The sequence below is a fragment of the Dermacentor andersoni genome, chromosome 8 (assembly GCF_023375885.2).
Source record: "Dermacentor andersoni chromosome 8, qqDerAnde1_hic_scaffold, whole genome shotgun sequence".
NCBI classification, from domain to species: domain Eukaryota; kingdom Metazoa; phylum Arthropoda; class Arachnida; order Ixodida; family Ixodidae; genus Dermacentor; species Dermacentor andersoni.
In genome coordinates, this window is record NC_092821.1 from 32,205,394 (window position 1) to 32,213,350 (window position 7,957).

A 7,957-nucleotide genomic window follows, 5' to 3' on the forward strand; every position below is an offset into this window, starting at 1 on the left:
CAAGATCGCCCTGCCAACAATTTATTTCTGGGGATTCGTCTTATCAGAATTTTTTCACCTCCCATTGCACACCGCCACGATTTTCGACCTGATACCCCAAGCTAAGTATGGGGAAGCGGACCAATCGCAGACGGCGGCACCACTCGCCTCATCCGGTTATCTATTTTCACTGTAAACCACCGTGGTTGCTTAGTAGCTATGGTGTTGGGCTGCTAAGTATGAGGTCGCGGGATCGAATCCCAGCCAGGGCGGCTGCATTTCGATGTGGACGAAGTGCGAAAACACCCGTGTATTCAGATTTGGGTGCACGTTAAAGAACCTCGGGAGGTCAAAATTGCTGGAGTCCCCCACTACGGCGTGCCTCATAATCAGATCGTGGTTTTGGTATGTAAAAGCCCTATTTAAAAGAAATTAACTACACTGGCTCAGCCCCATCGAAACCCTCCACACTTGAGCGTGCTCCTCGCCTCTTTTCTTCCAACCAGATTAGAAAAGCCGCTCAATGTAGGCAATGTTCTTTGTTTTGAAAGCAAACAAAAGACCTATAAACGAGGAGAGGGTTTGATTTCGCTGTTCAAACAACGCTGCAGGTCACCACCTGATGCTTGCGTCGGTGGATACGTAAATTTGACATCCGGATATTGGAATAAATACACATTAGAATAGTTTTACGTAATATGGACCCAAGTTTTTTCTATTACAGCTCTTCTAATCAAAGTAAATTTCTTATATTAAGGCTAATTAATAGAGATGTGCACGTGGCCTGTAACGGGTGATTTCAGCTGTTGGGCCCAGCTGCAAAAAAAAAAAAACGCTTTTTTTTAGCGACACCTGGTTTTCAAAATTGTGCAAGGCAGTGTGCACAAAACCAGCGTTGCTCGTTCAAGTGCAAACTATCTCTCAATGTAAATATTCAATATCGAGTTTTTATTGTCATACTCACGAGCCATGAAGAAGGCAACACACTCAGGTCCGCATTGTAACGGTTTCCAGCGTTTCGAGTCTTTTCAATAATTATGGAAAATTTCTAGGGCGCACATGCCAAAAACACACTTATTTTATTTTTGTTTTCTTTATTGATATCGCGATCTTTCACAAGACGTTAGCCTAATGGGCATGCAATATATAAGTAAATACCCGTTGGGAACGGCAAACAAACCGCCAAAACAAATCGTAAATCAATTCATAAATATATCGTAATTCAAAATCAAAGAACAGAAATGAAAAATATAAGATACAAATGTAACAGAAGGTTATAATGTAGTACAAAGATGTTAGCAAATTGAAAATGGGTTTCAAGCATTTGTAGTGACATTTGTGATACTACATCATTACTAAGAATATTCCAATCTGTAATTGTTCTGGGAAGTTAACAGTATTCAAAATGTACTGGAGAAGAACGAGCAGCAAGCACTGCTTCGAGAAAGATGACGACAGCGAGTGGTTGGAAGCTTTGTGGCTGTGTTGCCGAAGCTCTGTGTCCTCTCGCTTCGGAGCTTTGCTATCTGAGCGTTTATTCAATTGAACTATAACGCCTCTTGACATTTGGTGGACGTCCTGGGCCCTTCACATAACTGGAACTCCGCAGCCGGACGCTTCCTACCGCTTCTGCCATGCCTCAGGACGCCGCGCGGCCCAATCCTCCTCTGGCATCGGCTGTCGTCTGTTCCAGTGCTCTCCGCCAACGAGATCCTCCGGTCTTCAGCGGCAACGACGACCATGACGTGGAGGATTGGCTATCGTCGTACGATCGCGTCAGTGCGCATAACAAATGCGATGACAACGCTAAACTGACGAACGTCATCTTCTATCTTTCTGGATGTCACTAGTCTCTGGTTTCGGAATCATGAATGCAGCCTTTCCACCTGGACAGCATTTACCCACTGTTTCAAAGAAGCCTTCGGTTGCCCTGCTCTGCGCAAGCTTCGCGCAGAACAACGCTTGCGTGGTCGCGCTCAGAAAAAGGGTGAAAACTTCAGCTACATTGAAGACGTAGTTGACCTTTGCGGGCGCATTAATCCCGCCATATCCGACTATGAAAAGATCGATAATGGCATTAAGGGCATAGAGGATGACGCTTTCCAAATACTCTTCGCCAAAAAATCCTCAAATGATTGGCGAGGTCATTACACTGTGCCAGAGCTATGATGAGCTCCTCAAACAACGCCTTACCACGCGCCGAGCTGCCGCGCCGGACGATGCGGTTTCGGCTTTAACTGACATTTCCAGTGCTGCTCCCGCCCACTCTTCGTTCCTCGACCAAATCAAGCAATTCGTCCGCTAAGAAGTCGTGCGCCAACTATCACTGTTGCCTGCGACCCAGTCGTCTGAGTCCTTTTTGTCCCCGGAACTGCGACGCGTCATACATGAACAAGTCAGCGACGCGCTAACTCTCGCTAATCAGCCACCTTCGCCGCCGGTTCCGCTCACGTACGCTGCCGTCGTACGTGAAGTTGCGCATTAGGCACCCGCAAGCGGCTTCTACGCCTCGCCTTCTGCTGCTGCAAAATACTTGCTGAGAAGCGGCTTTTGCGCGCCTTCGCAGCCCCTACGCCAAGCTTTGAACTGGGCCCCGCTACGTAGGCACCCTGCTGATAATCCATGGCGTATCCAAGACAACCGGCCAATCTGCTTCGCGTGTGGCTTTGCAGGTCACGTGCCACGGTTCTAACGCCGGCGAGGTTGGTATCCTCCCGATACTGCGAGACTTCAAGGGAATGCTCCTGACTCCCAGTCCCGTGATTCACCACCAGTTCCGCACTTCGCTCTTTCATCTCCTGTTCGCCAAAGTTTCAACACTCGTCGGTCTCCATCTCCCCGTCGACGTTCCCTGTGCCCCATCGTCCGCCGACCTCCAGCTGTAGAGGAGCACTAAAAGGCTCCGTTATGGAGGCAAGAACTGCGAGCTCTTCGAATTGCTCTAGCCCTCGTTCATTCGCTACAAACTTCATTGAAGTTTTTGCCAATGGTATCGCCGTTCACGCACGTGTCGACACTGGTGCCGCAGTGTCCATGATTTCCGACCAGCTTCGCCGTACGCTCCGAAAAGTCGCGACGCCGTTTTCTGCCATTTCGCTACGCACAGCAAGCGCTGAGCCAATTCAGCCCTTAGGAACATGTACCGTCCGTGTCGCCATACAAGACAGTTTATACCACGTTCAGTTTGCTGTTCTTCCCCACTGCACTCATGCCATCATTCTAGGATGGGACTTCCTCTCATTGCATCACGCTATTGTTGATTGTGCCGGTGCAGAACTTGCGCTGGCTCCATTTTGCGGCAGTCTTTCTGAAGATTTGCCTCCACCTTCTGCTCGAGTGTTCGTCGCCACCGACACTGATATCCCTCCTTCCTCTTCCACCCTGGTACGCGTTTACTGTGCTGCTTTCTACGATTCCGCAGTTCTTTTCACGCCATCTCAACTAGCTGCACGCCGTCATCCCTTCTTCCTTCCCTTTGCCCTCCTTCCCTTTCGCTAGGGCTCCAGCACACTTTACGTTTCAAATCCGTTTTCGTATCCATCAAGCTTACATCATGGCGCGTGCCTCGGTTTTGCTGATGAATTTGACACGAGCTCTGTCTACGATGTACCTGATGACTCCACTCCTCTTCACGTTGATGCCATGACTCTCCCTGTATCTGCGCCTCCGCCTGGATGTGACCGAACGTTTGCTCCGTCTATTGCTCCCAACCTCACTCCGAGTCAGCGCACGCAGATCGTCGACCCCCTTAAGCAATTTCGAATTTCTTTCGACCTCCAAAAACAATGTTTAGGCCGTACCTCCACAGTCGTTCATCACATCGACACCGGTGGCCACGCGCCTCTACGCCAACGTCCATATCGTGTGTCCGCCACGGAGCGCCGTGTCATCGATGAGCACGTAGGAGACATGCTCCGACGCGGCGTGATATAGCTATCACAGAGTCCTTGGGCTTCTCCGGTAGTGCTGGTCAAAAAGAAAGATGGGACAATTCGTTTTTGTGAGGACTATCGACGACTCAAGAAAACAACCCGGAAAGATGTCTATCCTCTTCCCCGTATCGACGACTCACTGGACTGCCTCCAAGATGCTGAATACTTTTCGTCCTTACACTTACGATCCGGTTATTGGTAGGTCCCGGTGGCTGACGCAGGCCGCCCGAAAACGGCATTTGTTACGCCTTTCGGCTTATATGAATTTGCCGTGATGCCTTTTGGCCTCTGTAATGCGCCTGCAACTTTTGACAGAATGATGGATAACGTCCTCCGGGGCCTCAAATGGCAGACATGCCTTTGTTATCTCGATGACATTTCTTCTCACCGGACTTTTCTTCTCACCTGTTCCGACTCAAGCGCGTGCTCACATGCCTTGCCGATATGCTGGACGCCAGCTCAACTTAAAGAAGTGTCGCTTCGCCATGCGGCAGCTGGTCATGCTTGGCCACGTTGTTTCGAAAGATGGTGTGCTGCATGATCCAACCGAAATCTAAGCCATTGCCGGTTTCCCCCGACAAAGTCCACAAAAGAACTCCGCAGCTTCATCAGATCATGCTCCTATTTTTGTCGTTTCATCCGTAATATCGCCACCATAATGGCGCCTTTGACGCAGCTTCTCGCGGAACACCACGACCTCTTGTCCTGGCTGCCACTTTGCGATGCCGCATTCACGACACTGCTTCGTCTAACCTCACCCTACATACTACGGCATTTTGACCCAGGGGCAGTGAAAGAAATACACATGGATGCCAGTGGCGTCGGCATTGGCGCTGTTCTTGCACAACGAAAGACTGGCCTCGATGAATACGTTGTTGCCTTCGCTAGCCGCGCACTCACGAAAGTGGAAGCAAACTATTCCGTTACAGAAAAAGAAAGCCTGGCTATAATTTGCCCCCCCCCCCCCCCCCATAACTAAGTTTCTTCCTTATATCTACGGCCGCCCGTTCGACGTCATCACGGACCACCATGCACTCTACTGACTGTCGTCCCTGAAAAATCCTTCAGGTCGCCTCGCTCGCTGGGCGCTTCGCCTCCAAGAGTATGATATTCGAGTGCTGTACTGCTCTCGCCGTAAACATTAGGACGCGGATGCCTAGTCTCGCTCCAGTGTCAGGCCAGCCCAATTGACAGAAAGTACGAATATGCGAGTCCTCCTTCACCGCCACCGATATGCTTTCGGAGCAGCAGCAGGATTCATAGATTGTTCCTATGCTGGCTTTTCTGACAGACCCATCAGCGACTCCTACTGGCCGTGCATTGCGTCGCCAGGCACACCACTTCGCTGTTCGTGAGGGGCTCCTATATCACCGTAACTACCTCTCCGTAGGGCGCAAGTGGTTACTCGTGGTTCCTCGGCATCTACGTTCGAACATGTGTGCAGCGTTTCACAATGGTCCGCAATGCGCACAAGCAGGAGTACTAAAAACATACGCCCACCTGCGAATTCGTTATTACTGGCGGGAGATGTACCGATTCGTCCGCCATTATGTCCGCTTCTGCCTCGCTTGCCAACGCCGCTAGAATACCCCTCATGCCTTAGCCTCTCCACTGCAACCATTGCCTTGTCCAGGACGAGCCTTTGACCGGGTCGGAGTTGACCGGGTCGGAGTTGACCGGGACGTAGTTGACCAGAGAGTTGCTGAGTGACAGAGGCCGCGTCTTTCTGTCTGATGTTATATAAGCCCTGCTCAATGAATGCAACGTAATTAAGTGTATTATGACTGCATCCCACCCGCAAACTAATGGCATGACTGAGCGCTTTAACCGCGCTCTTGGCGACATGTTAGCCATGTACGTCGCATCTGAACAAACCAATTGGGACCGAATTCTACCCCTCGAGGCGTACGCTTACAATACCGCCGCACAGACCACTACAGGATTTTCCCTGTTCTTTCTTCTTTATGGACGCGAGCCTTTCTGCACAATGGACACCATCTTTCCGTATCGCCCTGACACAACGGAGGCTATTATCCTGTCCGAAGTTGCTTCACACGCGGAAGAGTGCAGAAAGCTCGCCCGCACATTTATTTCGGAAGATCAGCAGTGACAGAAGCACCTGCGGGATGTTCCATCCTCTACGGCATCCTGTGCCCCTTACTCACTAATCTGGCTTTGGGTTCCCGCTACTAGCCCTGGACTTTCACCCAAGTTTGTTTTCACCCACCTGTGCTATCTTGCCCGTAGGTCTCCGAGACGGCTCCTCTTCTCCGGGGAGGTAATTGCACTGGAGAAGAACGAGCAGCAGGCACTCCTTCGAGAAAGACGACGCCAACGAGTGGTTGGAAGCCTTGTGCCTGTGTTGCCGAAACTTTGTGTCCTCTCGCTACGGTGCCATGCTATATGAGCATTCAATGAATTGAACTATAACGCTTCTTGACAAAAAGAGTTAATTCTTGCATTTAATTGTGTCACTGTAGAACAATGTCATTGTCTTGCGTTATGTCAGGAGGAGCACCATATAATTTTCGATGTGTTAAATTTGTATTGACCTTTGATGAAAAGGGAACATTGTAAACGACAGATGGGGTTTCCATTAAAGACATGAAGCAAGCCACTTTGATTAAATAGATGAGTGATAGATCTGATGAAAACCGAGGTACTACAATCTGATGGAAACCGAGGTATTAGAAACAATTTCTTTGATAAAAATCAAGGGAAGAAGCGGGCCAAGAACGGATCCGTAAAGAATGCCAAAATCAACAGAAACTGTGGTAATGCCAGAAACTGACGACGGTTTTTTAGGTAAGATGAAATCGGTGCAAGTATTTTGTCATTCATTATTACATTAGCTAGGTTATGAACAAGTTTATCGAATACTTTTTAAAATTTATAACTATAGCATTTGCCTGTCTATAGCATAGGCCGTCGTCTAAAACCATGCTCTGCATTGGTTAGAAAGTAATTTTGCTCAAGAAAAACAGCTAGTGTTTATGAATAATATGTTGCAGAATGTCGCATATTGTTGAGGTTAATGATCTTGGATGGTAATCTTACACAGATGTCCTGTCTTCAGTTTTATAAATTGGCTTGATTCTGGCTATTCTCCAGTTATCTGGTAATGAGCCTTCACTTAATGACCTGCTGAATGAGATGCATAAGTATTTGGAGCACCGCTCTGTATAACGCTTCAGGGAAGCATTGCGAATATCATCGGGCGCAGGAGACTTTTTAATATGAATCTTCAAGAGTAAAGTGAGATCACCTGCTTCAGAAATCATATAGGAATTCGAAGTAAATCTGTGGCATATTGAGGAGGAAAGCCTTCATGCTGCGTAAATAATCATTTGAAATAATCATTAAAAGCCGTGCCTAAGGAAGCATCATCACGCTCACTCCTGCCGAACTGCAAATGCATCGTTTGAGCGCGCTCTTGGCATTATTTGGCTCTAGAATTTCTTTGGGATGTTTTAATGAAAGACGGCTACTCTGCAGAGTAGTACCTTTATTTTTCCCGGGCGATCTGCTGCTGCAATTTTTCTGGCTGGTCATCAATGCTTGTCCAAGAACAACTTCCTACTCTTAGTCTTATTATTTCATGTTTTTCGTTTTGCTTGTGAGCGTAGTGTGTCTCGTGTGATCCTTGGGTTACATCTAGAAGTTCTTTTATCAATTTTTAGAACAAACCGTTCAATGCGCTCACAAACAACGTTTTCGAAAAAGAGCCATAAAGCCAGAAAGTGTGTGATGAAGGGCTAGTATATCAATTATTAATTCATCCTGAGCGCGATAGAAGTCAACGAAAAATTGACAGTACGTTCGCGGTTAAAATTTGCAATTGTCGAAGTCAGTATGACAGTTTGTTGATCAGAAATCCCAGTCGTTACATTGCAAGCCACTTTTTTTAATTGTACTATGTTAAAAAATAAATCAAGTATTTAACCTGATCCTTTATGAACTGCAGCAAAGTCTTTAAATACTTGTAACAGTTCAAATGCAAGCGAAATATCAAGAATAGTTTGCTCAATAGTGTTACTACAATACGA